General features: G+C 34.7%; 1 long non-coding RNA gene across 1 annotated transcript in view; it reads left to right on the top strand.

Moving 5' to 3' along the window:
- Window positions 1-21,895, top strand: part of LOC111738765 — a 39,745-nt gene extending 17,850 nt beyond the window's left edge. The window contains exons 2-5 of the long non-coding RNA XR_002779971.1: window positions 14,220-14,410; window positions 15,267-15,453; window positions 18,754-18,873; window positions 20,894-21,895. This is a non-coding gene — a long non-coding RNA (uncharacterized LOC111738765). The remainder of the gene's footprint in view (window positions 1-14,219; window positions 14,411-15,266; window positions 15,454-18,753; window positions 18,874-20,893) is intronic.
- The last annotated feature ends 378 nt before the right edge of the window (window positions 21,896-22,273 follow it).

Raw genomic sequence — 22,273 nt, 5'->3', positions numbered from 1 at the left:
TATTATATTAACTTCAGGTGAACAACATAGTGATTAGACATTTATATAACTTATGAAGTGATCACCTGATGATTCTAATACCCATCTGACACCATACAGAGTTATTACAACATTATTGACTACATTTCTTATGTTATACTTAATTTTCCCTTGACTATTTTGTAACTACCAATTTGTATTTCTTAAACCCTTCTCCATTTTCACTCACCCTCCCAACCCTCCTCCCATTGGGCAACCATCAAAATGTCGTCTGTATCTATGAGTTTGTTTCTCTTTTGTTTATTTTGTTCTTTAGATTATACATATAAGTGAAATCATAAGATATTTGTTTTCTTCTATCTGACTTATTCCCCTCAGCATAATACCCTCTAGGTCCATCTATGTTGTTGCAGATGACAAGATTTTATTCTTTTTTTTTTTATGGCTGAGTAATATTCCATTGTATATGTACCACCTCTTGTTTATCCACTCATCTATTGATGGACACTCAGGTTACCTCCTTACCTTGGCTATTGTAAATAATTCTGCAAAGAACATATATAAATAAATACACATGTCCCTTCAAAGTAGTGTTTTGAGGTTTATTTGGATAAATATCCAGAAGTGGGATAACTGGGTCTTTCTTTGTCTTTTGTTATAGCCTTTGTTTTAAAATCTATTTTGTCTGGCATAACTATTGCCACCTCTGCATTTCTTTTTTCATTTTTATTTTCATGAAATATCATTTTCCATTCCTTTATTTTCAGTCTGTGTTTGTCTTTTGATCTGAAATGAGTCTCTTGTAGGCAGCATATTTAAGGATCTTGTTTTTTTATCCATTAAGCCACTCTATATCTTTTGATTAGAACATTTAATCCATTTACGTTTAAAGTAATTGATAGATATGTAGTTGTTTTCATTCTATGATTCATAGTTTTGATCTTTTTTCTTCTTCTTCTTAAAGAAGCCCCTTTAATATTTCTTGTAATACTAATTTGGTGGTGATGAACTCCTTTAGCTTTTTTTGTTGCTGTTGTCTGGGAAGCTCTTTTTCTGTCCTTTGATTCTAAATGGTAGCTTTGCTGGGTAGAGTAATCTTGGTTGTAGGTCCTTGCTTTTTGTCACTTTTAATATTTTGTGCCAGTCCCATCTGGTCTACAAAATTTTTGTTGAGAAATCAGCTGAGAGTCTTATGGAAGCTCCCTTGTAGGTAACTAACTGCTTTTCTCTTGCTGCTTTTAAGATCCTCTCTTTATCTTTAAACTTTAGCATTTTAATTATGATGTGTCTTGGTGTGGACCTCTTTGGATTCACTTTGTTTGAGACTCTCTGTGCTTCTTGGGCTTGTATGTGTATTTCCTTTGCCCAGTTAGGGGAGTTTTCTGTTAATATTTCTTTCAATAGGTTTTTCAATTCCTTGCTCTCTCTCTTTTCCTTCTGGTATCACTATGATGTGAATGTTGGTACACTTGATATTGTCCCAGAGGCCCCTTAAACTATCTTCATTTTTTGAAATTCTTTTTTCTTGTTGCTATTCTGATTGGATGTTTTCTGCTACCTTATCTTCTAACTTACTGATTCGATACTCTGCTTCATCTAATCTACTGTTATTTCCTCCTAAGATATTTATTTCAGTTATTGTATTCTTCATTTCTAATTGGTTCCTTTTTATGTTTTTATCTCCATTTTTAGGTTTCCTTTCTCTTTATTGAAGTTCTCACTGAGATCATAAAGTGTCTTTATGACCAGTGTTTTGAACTCTGTGTCTGGTAGATAGCTTGTTTTCCTTTGTTTAGTTCTTTTTATGAAAATATGTTTTATTCTTTCATTTAGGATGTGTTTCTTTGTCTCCTCATTTTGGCTTCCTCCTTGTTTTTGCTTCTTTGTATTAGGTAGAGCGGCTATCTCTCCTGGTCTTAGTAGAGTGGCCTTATGTATTAGATGTTCTGTGGAGCCATTGGCGTAGTCTCCCTGATCACCTAAGCTGAGTGTTCCAGGTATGTCCCTTGTGTGGGTCACATGTACCTTCATGTTGTAGTTGAGCCTTGGCTGCTGTTTGCACATCAATGTGAGGGATTAACCCTTAGGCTGATTGGTTGTCAGGATGGGCTCTGACTACAGTGGAGGAGCTATTGTGCAGGGGCTGACCCTATGGAATAGGATTTGCTTTAGCAGGGCTCTGGTGCCTGCCCAATCTGCCTTTTGGGTATGTTATTTTTAGAGGAGGTAGGGTGGTGCTCTGGTGTGGTCTGAAGGTGACAACCAGGTGTGTTGGTTCTGCGGCCTCTTCAGAGGGTCTCTGTTGTAGGCCAAGATCAGCCACTGTCTGTGCCCTGCATGAGGCTACTTGGTATGAGCAACAAAGTGATCTGCAGATGGTTACCACTTGTACTGGGCTTGGCGGTACCTGGGAAAAACTAAGCTGAATACTGAGGCCAGCTGCCACTAGTGCTGGAGTTAGGGCTGCTTAGTAAGAGGTACAGGGCATGCTGAGGCCAGATGCTACTTGTCTGGGGTTTGTGAACCTTTAAAAAATTTTTGAAAAGTCCTCAGCATGAGCCAAGATAGGCCATTTGTATGGCAAAGCTACTGGAAGTGGCTTGGGTGGGACCACAGGTTAAATGGAGTAGGGTCTCAGGGAATCATCAGGGCAGGAAAAAAGGAGTTAGCTAGATTGATGGAGACTCCAATATGGTGCCTGCCTGTGTTTCTGCATGCTGGGTTGAGGGAGGGCTCAACAAAGAAACAATGGCCTTTGCCAACACTTCTGTGTAGGAGGAAGCTGCCCCTCTAGCCCTCGCCCTGAAGCCAGACAATTCAGTTCCTCCCCATATGTCCTTGGCATCTTTCACACTACTGTCCTAGTACTGGAGTTCAGAGCAAGTGTGTCTGTCAGCAAGCAAATCTGTGCACAGGCCCTTTAAGAGGAATGCCTAGGACTCCAGCAGCCCTCTGTCTCACTCAGTCATAATCTCCACTTATTTTCACAGCCAGAAGTTCTGGAGAATTCTCTTCCTAGCACTGGACCCTGGCCTGAAAAGCTTGGTGTGGGGCTTGGACCCTTTGCTCCTCAAGAGGGAACTCTGCAGCTGAGATATCCCTCCTGATTTTTAACTGCTACATATGGGTGTGGGACCAGCCTGTTCAGCATCTCCATCCTTCCTACCAGTCTTAAGGTGTCTTCTTCTGTATGTTCTTAGTTATAGGACTTCTGTTCAGCTAGACTTTAGGTGGTGATTCTCAACGATGGTCGTTCTACAGTTTAGTGGTAATTTTGATGTGGTTGTGAGAGGAGGCAAGCATAGCATTTACCTGCTCTGCCATCTTGACCAGAAGCTTATTGTTACTCATTTTAAAGGTGAAGAACCTGGAGCTCGATGGCAAATCACATAGCCAATATAGTAGAAATGGGATATGGACTAAAGTTGTCTTTTTCTCAAGATGGCCAGTCATTTGTCTCTTTGACTTTCTCTCTTTCTCTGTACATATTTTTTCTCAGTGCTTCCTCCAGGTCAGAATTCAGAATCTTCTGGCTCTCTGAATTGGAGGTGGGGTGGGGGAGGGGAAACAAACAAATAAAAAACAGCTATGAAGCTGAACATGACTCTCCAGTAGTGTTGCTATGGAGAAGTGTTTCCTCAAGAATAGGCTGTATAGGGGGAAGTGGAACCATACATAGCTTCAGAAAGAATTCCTTTGCCTCAAAGCATGACACAGGTACAGCTGCCTGTTAGGGATCAAGCAGAAAGGAGTGATAGACATTCCAGTGGCAATCAGTGAGGACCGATGTTCAAGAGTTGGGTCCCTCTCCCTGTCTCAATACACTGGCACAAGGACGTACCCTGTACCACTATTCTAGAGGGTGGTCTTCTGGAAGTTTAAGGTTTCATTTGTGTTTAGAATGGAATGAGGGCTTAAAGTCAGAAAAGAATTCAAGTTATAGAGATTAAAATTTTAATTTCTAGCATACATATTCGGGATTATAGACTGAGATACATATTTTCTCTAGAGGATTCATAGTACTTTACGTAGAGATGAATGATGGAGAAATTGAGAAACCGTTCAGTGCCCTATATTTCAGGCCCCTGAACTCAAAAGAACACATTGCCATAGGATTTAATACTCTGTTGCTGTTTTGGATAGCAATTACTGGCCATCTCTTTATATTACTGTTGTAAATTTGATTTTCACTGGTTTATTATTTCATTTAACTTAATATAAATTATAAAGTTATTTGACTCTATAGTTTCATAAGAGTTATAAATATAAAATACTTATCCCTGGTTTTATATTTGCACACATTTAAGCAACATTATGTATATCTGATATTAACATTAAGGTTTTTGAGATTATTTCTTTCTTCGTGGTTGAAATTGAGGAACAACATTCTTATTCAAAAAAGTGATTCTAATTATAGTTGTCGAAGGTCAAAAGAGAGAAGAAAACATGATAGGTCAGAGGTGAGGTATGTGGGGGCAGCCCCTGGAAATGGGTCACCTTTCTTTCTGTATTCAAAATATTCTGCAGATAACTTAGATTTGCTTTGAAATATTTATTTGGTAATAAAGATTTATTTTTAAGTGAAAAGTAAAGTCTGTGGGACTGGCTTAGATAAGCTGTTATGGTCAGCAAAGTTTATTTTTACTCTTTCAATCTTATTCAGGGTTCCATCCCCAATCTCCTCTTGACTCTGCTTTGTGGGGACCGTTCACCTTCTGGAATGGTGAGCCATAGTCTGTTGAGAAGCCAGGCCTCCTCTGTGTGTCCTAGCCCCCAGGATATGCTCATCCACCCTAAAAATAAATATTGCATGTCTGCTGAGTCTGTGCATTCTAAAGGAGAGAGCACTTGTTTTCTCTTACCGATATGCTTTTCTAATTTAAAATCATTCTCCTATTCTTCAGTACTTAGTTTTCCTATGTAATGTTCTTCTAGTCTGTTGCTTATTGCTTCATAGGGTAAAAAGTTGCTGACATAATCAGTGAGACCACATTTTAAGGTAGTAGCTTCAGTTTAATTAGCCCTTCATAATGACATGTGTATTCTGAAAGAGGCTTCCTAAGAAAATGTGTTACTCCCAAAGATTGATTTCAATTGTGAGATTTTAGATCTTATGATTTTCTTGTGATTTCATGAGGCCTTTTCATGGCTAACCAAATACCTTGGTAGAGGCAGCTTACTGGTTTGTAAGATAGAGGACAGAGCATCTCTGCTTATTTTGGTTTGACTATTAAAGCCATTTATATACTGGGCACAGAATAACTAACTATACCTTTAATTTCATTTCCTCTTACTTAAGCACGAAGCAGGGATTTCTTCATTAAATTGTGAAAACATATCGCTTTAGGATCAAAAAGAATATTTAAATGAAATTTCAAAAATAAGTAATCTACTAGTTTAATTGAATTCCTAGAAATGTATAATGATACAAGAAGTAGAACATTGAATTAAAAGCTACACCAAAATTGAAAATGTATATACCTTTGACCTAGCAATTGCACTTCCGGGTATTTATCCAAAGAAAATCAAAACAATAATTTGTAAAGATCTATGCACTCCTATGTTCATGGCAGCATAATTTACAATAGCCAGGATATGGAAGCAAACTAAATGCCCATCAACAGAAGACTGGGTAAAGAAGTTATGGTTCATATATACAATGGAATATTACTCAGCCATTTAAAAAAATGAAATCCTACCATTTGCAATGACATGGATGGATCTAGAGGTTATTATGCTGAATGAAATAAATTAGACAGAGGAAGATAAATACCATATGATTTCATTTATATGCAGAATCTAAGAAACAAAAAGGACAAACTAATCAAAACCAGACTCACAAATATAGAGGACAATCTGGTGATGGAGGGGTTGGGGGCCTGGGAGAATGGGATGAAGGGTTAAAGAAGTACAAATTAGCATTTGATAGATGGTCACAGAGATGGGGAACACGGCATAGGGAATGCAGTTAGCATTAATGTAATCACTAGATGGAGAGCCAGAGGAGAGAAAGAGCAATTAGGGGGATCATTTTATAAACTACATAAATGTCTAACCAATGTACTGTATACTTGAAACTAATAATAAAATAAAATTTAACAAAAAGCAAAAAATTAAAAAAATAAATAAACATACACCAAATAATGACTTTGTAAAAGAAAGCAATGTAATATTTTGTTGCATCTTTTAAAATGTGTACAAAATTGACTTGACTACTGACAAATTACAATTTAATATCACCTTAGGAAAATGACCGTTTTAATAATATTGACTGAGAAATTATACCCTGGTAGATTGCAAAACTATCTTTTTTTTGCTATCTAGGCATCTTTCAAATATGTTGTAGGAATTTTGTTACATATTTCCATAGATATACCTAATGGCTAATCACCTTTTTCCTTGATGTTATATTTGCTGATACAGTTTCAAATTCTACATTTAGCTCTTTGAATGTGCCCTTCATTATTGTTTGTTTTCTGATTACAAGAGCTCATGGACTGTTAGATAAAATTAATAAAAAAAAAATACCCTGACTTTTGAATTTCAAGAATAAAAGAAAGATGTATCCATCTAGTACAAAAGTCAACATCCTTTCATGGTAAAAAAAATTCTTGGCTAATTAGAAATAAAATAAAACTTTATTAAGCTGATAAAGTCATCTATAAAAAACCTAAAGTTATATTTTATTTAATGTAAAATACTAAACAGTTTTGCCTAATATTGAGATATAGGCAAGGATGTTCATTCTTACCACTTCCATTCAACATAGTTCTGAAATTCTAGCCAGTATAATACAGAAAGAGAAAGAAAAAAACATACAGATTTGAAAGGAAGAAGTAACACTGTTTTTATTTGCAGATAATATGATTATGTATAAAGAAAATTTTATAGAATCTATGAAAGGACTACAAGAACTAATAAGTTAATTTAACCCAATTGTAGAATTTAAGATTGTTATAAAATAATCAACTGAACTATTATATACTAGCAGTTAATGATTGGAAAGCAAAATTTGAGAAATAATACCTATATTACTCAGTCATAAGAAAAGATTAAATAATGCCATTTGAGACAACATAGATGGATCTTGAGATAATCATGCTAAGTAAAATCAGACAGAAAAAGTTGAGAACCATGTTATTTCACTCATATGTGAGACATAAAACTGAAAGCATCAAATGAACAAGACAAAGAAACAAAAACTCATAGGTAGAGACAATAGTTTAGTGGTTACCAGGGAAAAGGAGAGAGGAAGAGGTACATAAAGGTAAAGGGGGTCAAATATATGGTGACAGAAAGAGATTTGTTTGAGTGGTGAACACACAATAAAATATACAAATGATGTATTATTGAAATGCACACTTGAAACCTATATAATTTTATATAACCAATGTCATCCCAATAAATTTAATGTAAAAAAACCATTTGAAAAAACAATACTCTAAAACCCCCAAAACAAAACCAAATACCTGAAAATAAATCTACTGAAAAATGTATTAGACCCTTCTGAAAGTTATAAAATGTTACTAAGAGAAATGAAAGAAAATCCTAAGTTAATAGGGACATAGTAAGTTTGTGGATTATTAGACTCAGTATCATTAAGATGTCCATTTCCCCCACACTGATTCAACTCAATCTGTCACAGTCCAAAAAAATTTCTTGAAAGAAATAATATATTCTAAAACTTTTAAATAAGTTGACAAATTCTAAAATTTATGTGGAAATACGAAGAATCTAGCATAGACAAAACAATCTTGAAGCACAATGTACAAAGAGTTATACTACCTAATTTTAAAATACATTATAAAGCTAAAATAATCAAGACACTGAGGTACTGATATAAGAATAAATAGACCAATGAAACAGAATAGAACTCAGAAATAGATTCATACGTAGTCAGTTGCTATTCCATCAAGCACCCAGTCAGAGGGAAATTCACTTGGCAAAGGAAAGTCTTTTCAACAAATCGTGATATTCATCTAAAAAATGTGAACCTCAGCCTCTATGTCACATTAAAATAAAAACGAATTTGAGATGGATCATAGACTCACATGTAAAAGCTAGAATCTTAAAATATCTGGAAGAAAACACAATAGAATATCTTTGTGACCTCGAGGCAAGAAAAATTTCTTAGGACACAAAAAGCATAAATTATGAAAGAAAAAAATTCATAAAACAAACTTTATCAAAAGTAATAATATTTAGCAAAGACATCACAAAAACAATGAATAAGTGAAACATAGACTGGTAGAAAATATTCACAATCCATATATCTGACAAAGGACTCACATACAGAATAGATAAAGATTTTCTACAAATTGACAATGAAAACACAATTCAATAACTATGGACAAAGTCCTGAACAAGCACTTCACTAAAGATAAAAGAATGACCAAGAAGAATATAAAAAGGAGTTCAATATTACTAGGGATTGGAAAATGCAATATGAAACCATAATGAGATATAATTTCATACCTAATAAAATGACTAAAATAAAAAAAGTTTGACAGTTTAAATTTCTGTTCATGTTAAATTCCCTTCAAAATGATTTGATTTATGAAATAATTTTTATCTAGAATATGTTTATTCCTTCGAGTACTTATTCTACAGTTATGTATTTAGAATTCATGAAGAGTAAAACAAAGTTTTTCAAGGAGCACGCAGACAGTTTGCAAACTAAAGTCATGTTAAAGTAGCCATTATTAAATTTTATCGTGTTATTTACCATATTTTTTTTGATTTCCAAACACATGTATTATTTTACAACTAATTTCAAAATAAATATGACAATTAATTGTCCTCCTCATCAAGGAATTTTTCTTGAATAAATAGTACATTTTAGAGCTGAGAAAATATGCTGAAATAAATTTAGCTTTTATGTTCAAATCATCCAGCTATACTCATTGGAGGAAGTTTTTCTGAACCATGGGGGGAAAAAGGGGGTAAAGGCAATAACTATATCCTTTTAATTAAAGAAAAAATAAGTCACAGGAGTTGTAGACCCTTACATTTTATTTGTATTTTGGAGTCGGTTCTTTCTGGTTTCTTTCACACAGAGGCTGAAAGCAGAACATTTGAGTGCAAAAGGTTGGAAAGGTGATTTGGCGAAGGGGTTAAGAGATGGACTGTGGTCAGGCAGACTTGAGTTCAGATCCTTTATTTCCCAGATAGTTGAATGTAGGCTCATTCATTGCTTACCTTCTGTGGGCCTCAGTTATCTTCTGTAGAATAATATGGGACTCAATGGGTTTAAGTGAGGTTTGATGAGATTTCATTTAGAAAGTAGTCAGGACAGTTCTTCACAAATTGTAGGTGTTCACCAAATAGTAAATCTTATTATTAACTAAACTCTCTGTCTGATTAGTATCAAGTCTTAGCCAAGGTGAACTGAGCATAAGACACTATGACAGAGGTAGTTTGTTGACCACTTAGAGATTAGTTAGCTTGTCAAGAGTCACCTTCACTGCTAAATGCTCACTAAGAATGCTCAGAAAGAGCAAAGCAAGTCACCTGATGATGATTGATTTGGAGTGCTGAGTGGGTGATAAAACTGACTAGCAGATAAAGCTTGCGGACACTCAGCTAACTCAATATGGAGCTCTGATGAGAACCAAGACTATTTTTTAGAGCTTGTGTGTGTGCGTGTGTGTGTGTGTATGTGTGTACACTCATGCATGTGCGTGTACGTGTAATTTTGTAGCAAGAGAAAGTTGGAGAAATAAGCATGGAAAATGTCACTCTGACATTTCGCATTCAAAGACCTTTGAGAGACTCAGTAGGGCAGCATATTGGGTAGTTTTTTTTTGTTGTTGTTTGGTTATTTTTGGGAAAGATGTCTCTCATTTTGAATGTAATTTGTAAGTCATTGGAACAATGAAAAATGTCAGTGCTCGCTGCTGTGAGATTTACCAGGAGAAGAAGGGATTAGAAATCACTGGTCTTGATTTTAAGAACCCTGAATGGAGCTTAAGTAGAATGTCCCTGCAGTGGAACATTGATGATAGAGCTGTTTGAGTTCATGTTCGTCAATGCTCATAGAGATGAATTTGTGTTTTCTTTTTAATTTTCTTTTGATTAAAAGGGCCTCAAATCCTAAAGAAGATGGTAGTGGTACCACTCTATAATCTTTGTCAATTTGATAGGCAAAAATATCTTGTCGTTTTTAAAAACATAAATCCGTGAACATTCTACTAATTTATTTATTCAAATTTCTTTTATGTTATCCATTAAAATTTTATAGAAAATGGTAAAATTGTTACTTCATTATTTCTCTGAGGGCGGGAAAAGGAGATGCCATGTACCTGCATAAGTTTTTGAGGTTTCTATTCCTTATATGGACAATAAGTGTAACAACATATTTCACTTTGCCTGTGGTTCCCATCATTGATTCTTTGGGTTTTATTTTGTGGGTGGACAAGGTTGGGGTAGTTTTGGTCTAGTAGTAGGGCAACATATTGGGTAGATTTGCAAGGTAAATTTGAGTATAGTATTTTAATATATAATAATCTTAAATTCCTGCTTCTTTCTTAAAACATTCATGATTACCTATTGATTTTTAATTTTTGATGTTCATGTACTTTTACTGTCATTACTGAGATATAGAAAAGTGTATTATGTTTTTATAGATTGGCACTTTGTGCTTTAAATAGCTTTTGTTACAGGACCTCAGTATCTGGATGAACTTTTGTGATAGCTGGCGTCCTATTTAATCTCATCTGTATTTCAACAGTGCTCATCAACTCAAAGCTGTGCTGTTTCGAGTGCTTTTTACAGAATAGTTTATTGATGTCTTCTCTGGGCTAGGTTCTTGGCTTAGTTGCTGCATGGACATAGCTCTAAACCTCATAAGGTCTTTCTTCAAGTAGTTTTTATTGTCCCATTTTATTGAGGAGAAAAAAAAATTCTTAGAGAGATTAAGGGGATAGCTAGCTCAAGATCATGTGATACAACCAGGATTCAAACCCTGGTCCACCTAGTTATTACATCATTTTTTTTTTTCTCAATGTGCCACACACTGTCTCCATATATCTTCTACCCTAGCATAGTTGTACAATATAGTAGTATTTAAAAGTCATGAATACTGCCTGGTTTCAAATCTCAGTTCTGATACATACCTGCTACTTGATTTTAGGTGAGTCATTAACTTGTTCTTTGTTTCAGTTTCACCACTTTAGGGTTTAGGGGGCATCAAATGAGTTGATGTACCTAAAGCACCATGCTTGGCATAGAGTATGCACTAGGTAAAGCATAGCTTCTTTTTATTGTCTGTCTGCTTTGCCACCCGCTGTTGGGCACTCTCTTTGCTGTCGGTGGAAACGTTAGAACCCAAATATTCCCCAGCCCTTTGTGTCGAGTGCTCACTCTTTCCTTTGTGCTCCTTACCATTTTACTGATGGTACACGGCACTAGTCATTTATATGGAAATTATTTTTATTAATCTGGTTTCATTTGTGCACTTTCTGAGACCTTATCTTATTTACTTCATGCCCTAATGTTCACTGGTTGACAGATACATTAACAATCTGATTATAAAGATTTTAGAACCTAGAATAGACAAAAGCTTTGAAATCTGCTCTAGATAACTTTCAGAAACCCAGTAATTTTTTTTTTTTTATTTCACTGGACTTGTTTAGTCCCGAATGTAGACTAGGTGACTTTTCATCATCCTTTCCAGCTTTGTAGATCAACATTGACAAAACTATGTGCCTTTCCTTTAAAAAGGCAGAAGTATACTTTTACCAGGTCTGCAAAACCTGATAGAAAATATTTACACATAGGCACAGAGCAGTGGGCCTAATTTACCTTTCGCCTGTGATAGTTTTGCCTTCACCCAAATTCTGTCTCATCTATCAAGTATTTTGGCAAAAATTTTATCATCTTGTGTTTCTTATTACAAGTTCTAGAGCAAACATTTAAATAGAAATAAGCAAAAAGAAGAAAGTAAAAACCACTCACCGATGTAAACATTCTAATGTTTTTCCTTCTTGGTGTTAAAAATGTACATTTTTGGAGATACTGTTGATTGTTTATCCAGGGTACACCCCCAAATCCCTGCATCCTTCCTTCAGCATCTCAAGTCTGTTCAGGTATCCTCCCTCTTCCCCATAGCCCTGTGCTTTGGAGGGAGAGACTGACCCCATCATCAGTCCTGGGGGTAGATTTTGAAATATCCAAGCCAATCATGGTCGTTTCCTTTGTTAACAAGTGCCTTAAGCATGTGATGCTAATCTGACCAATGAGACATGAGGAGAACTTGGCTTGGCATTTCAGGAAAAGTGTTCTCTTTTCTAAGAGACACATACAGGATCAGCTGACTTATTTCTTTCTTTGGACATTTTCATATCTGTGTGTGGCCCGCATGTACAGTTCTCATCTTGCAGCCAGGAGGGATGCTAGCTTAAAAGGAAAGTGTTTATACTAAAGATGGCAGAGTAGAAAGTTAGAGATAACTTGAGTCCTTGATGACATAATTGGGTTGCTAAATTAACCAAACTTGAGGTAGCTTATCTCTGCTCTTATTGTTCTGTGAGATAAAATATCTTATTATTTAAGCCAGTGGTTTTCAAACAAAGTGCCAGTACCCTGTAGTCTAGGACTTTTCAAGCGGTAAATGGGCACAGTTAGCTTTAAAGAAATCAATTTCCAGGGCCTCAGTACCTTTAAAAACTCTTCCCTAAAATTAATTGGCCTTTGGAGCACACATGAAATGAAGATGATGTGGTGATTCTCCTTTCCCACCTTCTCTTTCAAAATTACCTCTTTTCCATTTTGTAAAGGAGAGATTTATCACTCACTCATTTCAAATCTTACTGAGGTTCTTTGCCCAAGGCTTAATATAACCCCAGGAAGCCTACTTTAATTGTGGTATCAAAATAAATCCCCCATTTAGCTGATTAAGAATTGTATTTTCAATATAATTTTACTTTTTATGTTTAATAGTTACAAAAATTTATAATAATTTAAAACTTTGTAAAATTTTGACTGCTCATGCAGTAATAATATTTGACATAATAACTCAACTAGAATATATTTAATTTCTTAGAGCTTTGTGGTATCAGGAAATTAATTTTTATATTTAAAATGTTTAATATATTTTTGCTGTGGAGAATTAGGATAGAATATCAGTAAAAGATTTTGAAACATAAAAGTACATACTTCATTATAACAGCTGTGAAGGAGGTATAATAAAAACACAAATTCGAGAGAGAAAAAGAATGATTATTAAGGAGGACCATGGTAATATGGTTTTAAAATGGATGACAGTGGCCATAAAATTAAAATAATATTAAAATTCAATTGCATACATTCAAATTTTGGATTTAAAATTTTTAAAATACACAAATATTCATAATATGCAAGATATATACTTTGCAAATAAATTTATGATAAAAATTTTAAATGTCAACTTAAAAGTGTGAGGATACATAATTTTTCAAATTGTTTTATAAAGTACGCTAGCCTAAAAATTTAAAATTCACTGTATAAACTATTTTCAGTTGAGGATTTGTGATACCTAAAGCATGAATCAATCTATCATCTCTCTCTCTCTATCTATTTATCTATCTATCAATCATCTATCTGTCATCTACCTATCAACATTATATGTACTGAATTTAATATACCTTAAAATTGGATGATCCTGGCTAATTCTATAGTCACTTGAGTTTCTATCTCCTCTATTCTACCTGGCCAGTTATTGCTCCTTCATCCACTTTCCAGTTTCTAATATTAGTTAATATTTCTAATCAGTTGTTATTTACTTTCCATTTTGCTTTGTCTTTTTGGATTTATACCTTAGAAAAAAGTTTTACTGTAATTTGAATGGGATTTCAAGTTGGAGCAAAGATAAGTGAATTTTTCAATGTCATGTTTTGTTCAGAGGCTGACAAACTGTTTTCTCACTTATATTTTTTACTTAAGCATATAATGGGAACATTTTTCTGTATTGTTAAATGTAAATGTCCTGGTTCTTCATGCATTTTAAAGGCTATGTAGTATTTTACATTATGGGATATTATTTAGTGCAATTTCTAATGGCTGGTCTAGTTCATAAAGATTTCTGTATGTTCCTCAGATTATTTTATATTATTTTCACAATATTAAACAAAGCAAATTTGCTCCTTTTTCTTCCAGCTTTATTATATCACTGACAAGATCATTTATGAGGTAAGAATGCAATAAGGGCACAAATATGTAGGGTTTTTTTTTTTTTTTTTTTTTTTTTTGCTTCTTTCCTATAGTGTCATATCCTACCACTTTTGTGTGGCTAAAAGTATTACCATCCTGCTCTCCAGCTGTCCTCAGCTCTCCCAAGGTGAAAGCTTATAAAATCCAGGAAGCAATGAAGGACCAAAGGAAAACATGAACACAAAGGACATATACCCGTCCAACAAAAGGACCTCTCATAACAAATATACCCCTTCTTATCCAGGTGAGAAGAAATAATAAAAGCACCTTATCAGTCAACTTGATCTGGTGTGGAGAAGAATGAATGCATTCTTTGAAATAGCTTAATAAGGCAGAATAGACTTGGTGGGAACATTTTAGACATAGCTTACATTCTACTCTTAACCTTTCAGGACATAGTCACTGCCCTCTGTCAATTACTGCCATGTCTTCACTGACAAGCCTGATGGGTTATAAGTACAAGAATCTTCCAGATGCATGGCAGAGAAAAAAATAGACCTGTAGCACTGGGTTAGAGCTTCTAGTAGCAGGGAATTAGGGTCAGAAAGGGAGGAAACCATTGTAGGGAAAGAACAAGACTGAGAACTACTTTCTATCAAAGATGTCTGTCAGTGTGTCCGTTATTATAGTGAGCATATGTCAGGATGTTGCTCTTTCTTTTTTGAGATAAATTTAAGGGATATTGATGAAAGCCAAGAGGAAGTTTGACTTTTTTCTATCTTTCTCTATTTCTATATCTTGTTTTCAGATAAATCTTCCAATGGATTCCCACCTGAACCTGATCCTAATTCCAGAAACACAAAGCCTGGATTCTTTGTGTTCATTGCGTTTATTCTGTCTTTCCATGAGCTAAGGCTGTAAATCCCACAATGAAGCATGCATAAACACAAACTAGGCGGGATTAGACCACACTATTTAGTTAATCTCAGTTTACAAAACCCCTTCTTTCTTTGTCTGACAGGCTGCCACAGAAATTCAGCAAATGCAATTTGCAAACCAGACATGAGAACTTTCTGCATTATGGGTTGAGAGACAGTGAAAAATAACTACTCACTTTCATAAGCCTTTTCTTTTTGAGAAACCCTAGGGATATTTTTCAGGGTGAAGGATCTCTATGGTTAATTCTTCAAATCATCATCATGAAGGAGATGAGTACAAGTGTTTCCTTCCAAAATTTAAGCAGCACAACCTCCAAAAATCTTGACATGTGCAGCTAAGATTACCAAGAAAGGAGCCTCTCCCTGACTTCCACCCTCCAGCTCAACCCTCTCTCCCTATGTTTAAAAGGTTTGTATTTTTGGATCCAATAATAATAATACTGATAGGACTTAAACAAAAGTACTTTGAATTCTAAGAGGAGAAACGAAAGATGGTTTTCTATAGTGAGTTTGCATAACTGGACATTTCTTAAATAGTTGGTGGGCAGTTGGAAATAAAAATGGTTTAACAGAGAAAAGTTCCTACAAGAGATGTGAGCACAAAGCCAACAAAAGACTTAAAGGATGAGCATTTCTAAGATAGTGTCACAATTACCTGATGCCATAAGCACTTGCTTTATAGGAAATCCACTATGATAGAAACATTTGTGTGTATATGTGGGATGACAAACATTTCATTTCATTTCTGTATTTAGATTAAAGGATGCTCTGGGAGGTTTTTTTCTGCAACCATTAGGCCTGTGACTCTGCAGACTGCTGTTTGAATGTTGCAAAAGATTCTGTTTGCTTTGGTCAAAGATCAGATACACACTCCAGTGTTCACATTTTCTGCTCTACCAAGTTGGAACAATCTGAAGTTGCTTTTAGAGTCCAAATGTGTTAGACTCATCCAGAGCTCTTTCAGTGTGTTATAAATTACAGTATTTAGTTTGTCACAGAACAAAACTTTATTTCAGTGAAAGTAGTGACTATCATGGATGTGTTTTATGAGAAGCTAATCTGTTGTAGACCAAAGAGAAACTAAAACTAGCAAAGGGTGGCAGTGGTGGTAGCGAGGTGGTATGTGTGTGGCTGGTATAAATAGGAAAGATAACCACATTGTGTGGTAGGCTGTAATTACTGTAATACTCTCTAGCCTTAGGATTCATCTTCTTCTCATCCAGAGAACAGCAGTGTTAGGTTATTTTTGAAATATAAAGTCAAGATTTTTTTTAAATCATATTTTAATTTCTAGAGTTTATACCTGGTTATGAGTTCACTGCTAAGCATCATAGTGATAAAACATTATTCATTAGTGTTTAAATCTCCATCCTGGTCTAATATACATTTATAAAAAAAAAAAGACTGACTCATCTTTGGCTTGTTTGAATTTTCTGACTAGAAGTAGTTCTCTCTATTGAGGTAGTGGTTTTTAGATAATAGTGTGAACACATATTCTTGAAGCATCTGAGTAAGGAGTGTTTAGACAGAAATTGTAGAGATCAGTCTGCTAACATGGTTTTAAATGCAAACCCAAGTAACAATCCAAAATGAGCTGTCTGCCAATATCATATTTCATAAGAAATCTTGGCATCTTTAACAAATGATATATTTATTGATTCAATCTCCTTGGTAACTACTTGGTCCATGAACAAGTGCTTTTCTATATCTAGGACAGCTATGATGGCACTCATCATAAAAGTATTAAATATTTGATTTGATTTTAAATAATAAAGGTTGTGTTTCAAATCTGCTTCTGATAATAAAAAAAAAATCCTAATAGGAAAAAATTTGACATAGATTTTATTCTAAATCACTCTTTGGACAAATTACTTTTGTTAGACCAAACAAAGGTGTAAAAGTTGGCAGTTACAAAGAATGCAATTTTTCGATTGTGTATCCTGCATGCCTCCTGTTCTATGTGCTATCATCCTACATACTCCATATGGGACCATTGCCTTCCAAGAACTGGAGAGCATTTCCACAGCTGTCCCTCCCTGAAGATTGGTCCTAATTCGATCTATTACACGATGAACCCAGGAAATTATAGAATAAGCTCACTATCCTGTTTTTGTTCTAATGCTGTTTCACAAACCTCCATCTTTTTACATTTCTCTCTTTCTTGAAGAAATTGACCCTATTATCTCTGGTTCTTTATAATAGTTTGTCTTAGTCCTTTACTCTTTATTTCTCTTCTTCTCTGCCCTTCTCCTAGAATTTTTTCCCTTACGTTCTCTCTTTCCCCGCTGCTAAATTATTTGTCTACTTCTTTACTCTCTCATTTTCTCTTATATTACTTACTCATGCAACTCAGTTTTTTTTTTTTTTGCATCCTATAGTTAAAACCAAATTTAGAGTACTTTCATATTTTGCATTAAATTGTATGGAATATACCTGTGGAAAGCTATAGCCTGTTCAGTGGAGCCTTATCCTATTGCATTAAATTGTAATTCTGAGTGCTCTACATCTTCACCATTCCATTTTATACTCTTACGGTCTTACTTGTTTTCATATTTGTTTTTGTATTCTCCTGAGCCCAACACTAAGAAAATGCCCTATAATTCTTTGTTGAATGTTGAATAAGTTAACTTCTTTAACCTTTTTTTGCCAGACATAAAAATAAACTAATCACCTCTGTAACCCTAGCACATAACATGATGTCTGGTATATAGTAGGCATCCAATATAGCTCTATTTAATGAATAAATAATCAAAGGCTAAGATTATACCTAAAACCTATTTTAACACATTTGTGCTAATGTACCCATGTTCAGAAATTGGTTTACTCACAGAGTATTCAGGACTTGATGGGCCAGTCGGAATTTCATTCACTTTCTAAGGCTTCATCACCCATATTTTAGATTAACATTTCTTCTGACTATCTCTCTGCATTTATTTCTACTTTTTTTTTCTTTCTGTAGTTAAGACCACAAAAAATCTTGGCTTGCAGCAAATATACATTTCCATGGAAACCAGGCCAAAAGCAGTAGAAAAAGTGGCATTGCATATAAAATATCTCTTGGCTGCTGAATTTCAGACCATTGCCTGATTTCCTTTAGTTTTGCATTGAGTTCTTTAATTCAATGTGAACACACAGAGCAGAACTTTTTAAATTAAAAACTTAAAAAAAAAATATGTTGTGTTTGTTGATTTGAAACTGTACTTATTAACATACAAAAACTTTTAGGGTGTGGAATAATAGCATTAGTGAATGAGGTTTGTGTTTCAATGTTATTTTTATGAAAGCCTCATCTTTACTAGGTTAAGTGTGTTTGTTGTAAATTTAAACTGCTCACTGACAGATGAAGACATTATTTGTTTATAGAATTAGAATGATGTTTTTCTCTGTGTAAAGTATATGGAAAGTGTGATGTGATATAATTAAGGGGAAGTAACAAATGGTTATATCAGCAATTGCAAAAGAAGTTCAAGAATATGAATTTCTGAGATATAAAACTGTAGGTCTGACAATTGGCAGTACATGACCAAGTGATCAGGAAGGTGACTCCCAGGTGAGCATGAGACGAGGGCCACTTTGTGTACCTGAGACATGTGCAGTTGCACAGGGCCCTGTGCTCAGAAGAGTCCATGCTTTGTTTAATGCTCTACTGTTGCTGTCTTGACATTCTCAAAAATTTTTGAACAAGGGGTTCTTCATTTTCATTTTGCAGTGAGCTCTGCAAATTATCTAGCTGGTACTGCATGAGACTTACCCTTCATACCACCTTCAAAGTTAAGGGAGACTACTTGGATTTTTCCTAATCATATTAAGAACATAAGGTTCAAAAAGGGTGAGTAGAAATATCAGTGATGAGTAGCCTTTCATCTGAGACCCTCTAAATGTACTATAAATATATTTTGTTCTTTCAACCCACCCTGGCCACCATTGGTTGAGAGCAACCCATTTCTTGGGAAGTGAGAAGCAATTTATATAGTGATAAGGAAAAGTTTACCTCAAAACCAACTTGTATGTTGAAATATGCATTCCTTTTAACTTAATAATTTTACTCCTAGGACAGAGAGTACAAAGCGCTATGTACAAGCAAGTTCATTACAATGTTATTTGTGATAGTAAATAATTGGAAATGAACTAAATGTCTAACATAGGTAATTACTTAGCTAAATTATACTCCACTTGATGTCATATCAGGCAGCCATTAAAATGACATTATAGATGTATACCACTAAATATTAAAAATCATATTACAATCTACTATGTATAGTAGGAGCCACTTAAAAAAATCTGTGCATAGATAGAAAGTTTATGAAGTTGTCCAACACAATGTAGTTATCTCTGAGTGGTAGGATAATAGATTCTTTTTTAGCATATTAGTATTATCAAAATTTTTTAGAATAAGTTTTTAGAGAAAAATATTAGTTATGAACAATCAGAAAAGCAAACAAGAAACAATCAACCATGCTAAGCTTTGCTTCCATGCTCAAGAAAACTATATGACTTTTTATTATTTTCTTTTACAAACTTTAAGCATTGAAGAAACAACCGTGTGTAAAAGAAAGTTTCAATGAGATAATATTTTCTACCCATTAAAGATATAATAATCTTCATTTTCTTCTGGCTAGTCAGCTATATTTTAATGTTCTTTGGCCTTCCTCTGAAACTTCTCCAGAAGCTGTGGCAGGTGCAGAATGAATCAGCTCAGCTGTTACTGAATAAAGGTGTGAGAGAAGTGGCAAAGCCCCCATCTGTGAACTGCATTGCTTGCCAGTTTGATAAAAAAAGATTCCGGACCAGATCTTTATTCTCTGTTCTTAGACTTGGCTCCCTCACAACCAAAGAGGAAGAAAAGTTATTGTATATACCAGAAGGTTTATGTTCCTTTAATTTCTCCTACCAACACAGGCTATTGTGATAGATACAGTCTACTTAACTCTGAACTTCACTTCAGAAGGCAGCCACAAGGTTGAAATCTTGTAATATCATCTTGTCTGTACTTATATGCATGTGTTCCCTCCTATTAGATCTTTATGTCGTAGGTCAATTACAGCTTAATATGATAGACTGGCAGGAGCTCAAACTTGTTTCATGGTGGGAAAATTTCATTTCCTTGGGTGTCGATGGAGGAGAATTATGGTTCTTTGTTTCTACCTGAAATTTCTGCCAATTTTATGGAGTACTACATGCTAATATATAGTATCATATATTATAGCTTTTCCTACAGCAATAGCAACACCTGTTTGAGCCAGGGATTAGTTAACAAGTTGGGCAGGTCTATTTGCCCTAACCTGTTTGCTTTTTGATAGAATCTTAATGATAACTGGATCTGTTAAAGTTTATTGTAAAATATTTATAACTAAGGACCCTTTCTCTTTTCATTCGGTCTATATAGTTTTTTCTTTTAATGACAGGTGTTCTAAAGAAATTTATTAAAAATAAATGATGAAAATTATATTTTAATATTGCAATTAGCAATGTATTTTAATGCTAGTGTGTTTGGACTCCAGTTTAGATTTAAATAAATGCACAAGTTTGAAATAAATGCTTTATAGATGGGATGAAAAAATCAGTTATTTTTCATTTTCTTGATCTCCAAAGATGAGTAATGCAAATATATATACATATATATTTTTAATGTTTTAAATTAAAAGAGCATAGCATTTTAAAGATGATTGTCCACTAGTCATTTTTTAAGGGAAATATACCTTCATTTATCATAACTTTGATTTGAATTGTAGTCGGTTAAACTGTGTTTTGATTTAGAAAGTACCTACACTTGTTCCTTGAATGTAACAAAATATAAATTGAGGAAGCATTATTAGCCAAATCTCCTTGTTTTTATTTCTTCCTGGCAGGAGAAGTTGAAGGGAAAGTTGTGCCAGAAGATGTCAGTTATGGAGAACATCTAGGAGATGGGGTGGGAGAAGCAACAGGAAGATGGCAGAAACGTCAGACAGACACACTGACAACAAGCCCAGGCATGCATGCACGTGTGAGAATGTGTCTACATACACATACAGGAATAGAGCTTCCCACTCAAAGATACTGTTACTGAGGTTCCCCATTTCAGTTTGTAGGTGTGTCCTCATATAAATGTAGTCTTAGTAATAATGGCCACTGTTATTTGAGACGGGGGGATTTGTTTCTGTTTAGAACTCTGCCTTTTGAGACCTGAAGTCTAATGTAGGAAACACCATTCTTCTGATTGTTTTTCGTCAGGCTGGCCAAAGCCATTTCCCAGTGTTTACATTTAGTTTAGATTGCTTGACATAACAACATAACCTGCCTTCTGGTTGATGCTTTCATAGGTTTACTCTAGATCAGTGCTTCTCAAATTTTTAAAGTTGTTGGAAGTCTTGTCTTCAGGGCCAAAGGTTCTCCCTGGGAATGTCAATGCTGCCAGTCTGTGGACGACACTTTGAGCAGCCAGAATCAGTTTCTTTTACTTTAAGTCACAACTCAAGAGATGTTTTGTTATCTTGTTAATGTTATTCTCAACTTCTTATAGGTTTGGGATGTGAGAAAGATAAGCCTTGGCTGTACCTAGTCATCTAATGCTCAAAACATTTCATTATTTTGCTCAAAACATTGGCAGAGAAACTAATTTTAATCTGCACTGCGTTATTTGCCGAGTGCCGCTGGTTCAGAACTGTAATATTTGTAGGACTCTTTAAGCCTCCCTTGGATCTGGCCTCTACACCAAAGCATAGGCTTCTTTCAAAGTACGCTGGTCTTTGTGCATAGCCTTCTGGTTACCTTGTTAATGAGACCATATTTGACCACTAGTCATTTTTTTTTAAGAGAAATTCACCTTAATTTAATATAACTTTGAATTAAACTCTGTTTTCATTTGGAAAATACCTATGCTCTTTCTTGACTGTAACAAAGTTGAAATTGTTTCCTTGAAGAAATAAAATGTCAATTAAAATAGTATATTTTAGCCAAGTATCCTTTTGTCTAATTCTTGTCAGAAAAGTTGAAGGCCTCACGCCATATAATTTAATGTGAACTTTCACATCTATGATTAATATCAGTGGTGGACATGATGTTGTTTGTCTAATGTGGTTCCTTCATCCTTGAGAATTTATTCTCTCCATTTTCAATCAAGTGATTCTGTAGGCCTTCTTTTCATGGTACTCTGCCTTGTATCTACAAGGGTGAACATGTTACAAATTGTATTGCTGCATTCTCCCGTCTAAAATGATTTAGTCCAAAGAAGGGTAAGTGACCCACAC

Source organism: Pteropus vampyrus, unplaced genomic scaffold (assembly GCF_000151845.1).
Source record: "Pteropus vampyrus isolate Shadow unplaced genomic scaffold, Pvam_2.0 Scaffold43, whole genome shotgun sequence".
NCBI lineage: Eukaryota > Metazoa > Chordata > Mammalia > Chiroptera > Pteropodidae > Pteropus > Pteropus vampyrus.
This window is presented reverse-complemented; position numbering and strand designations above follow the sequence as displayed.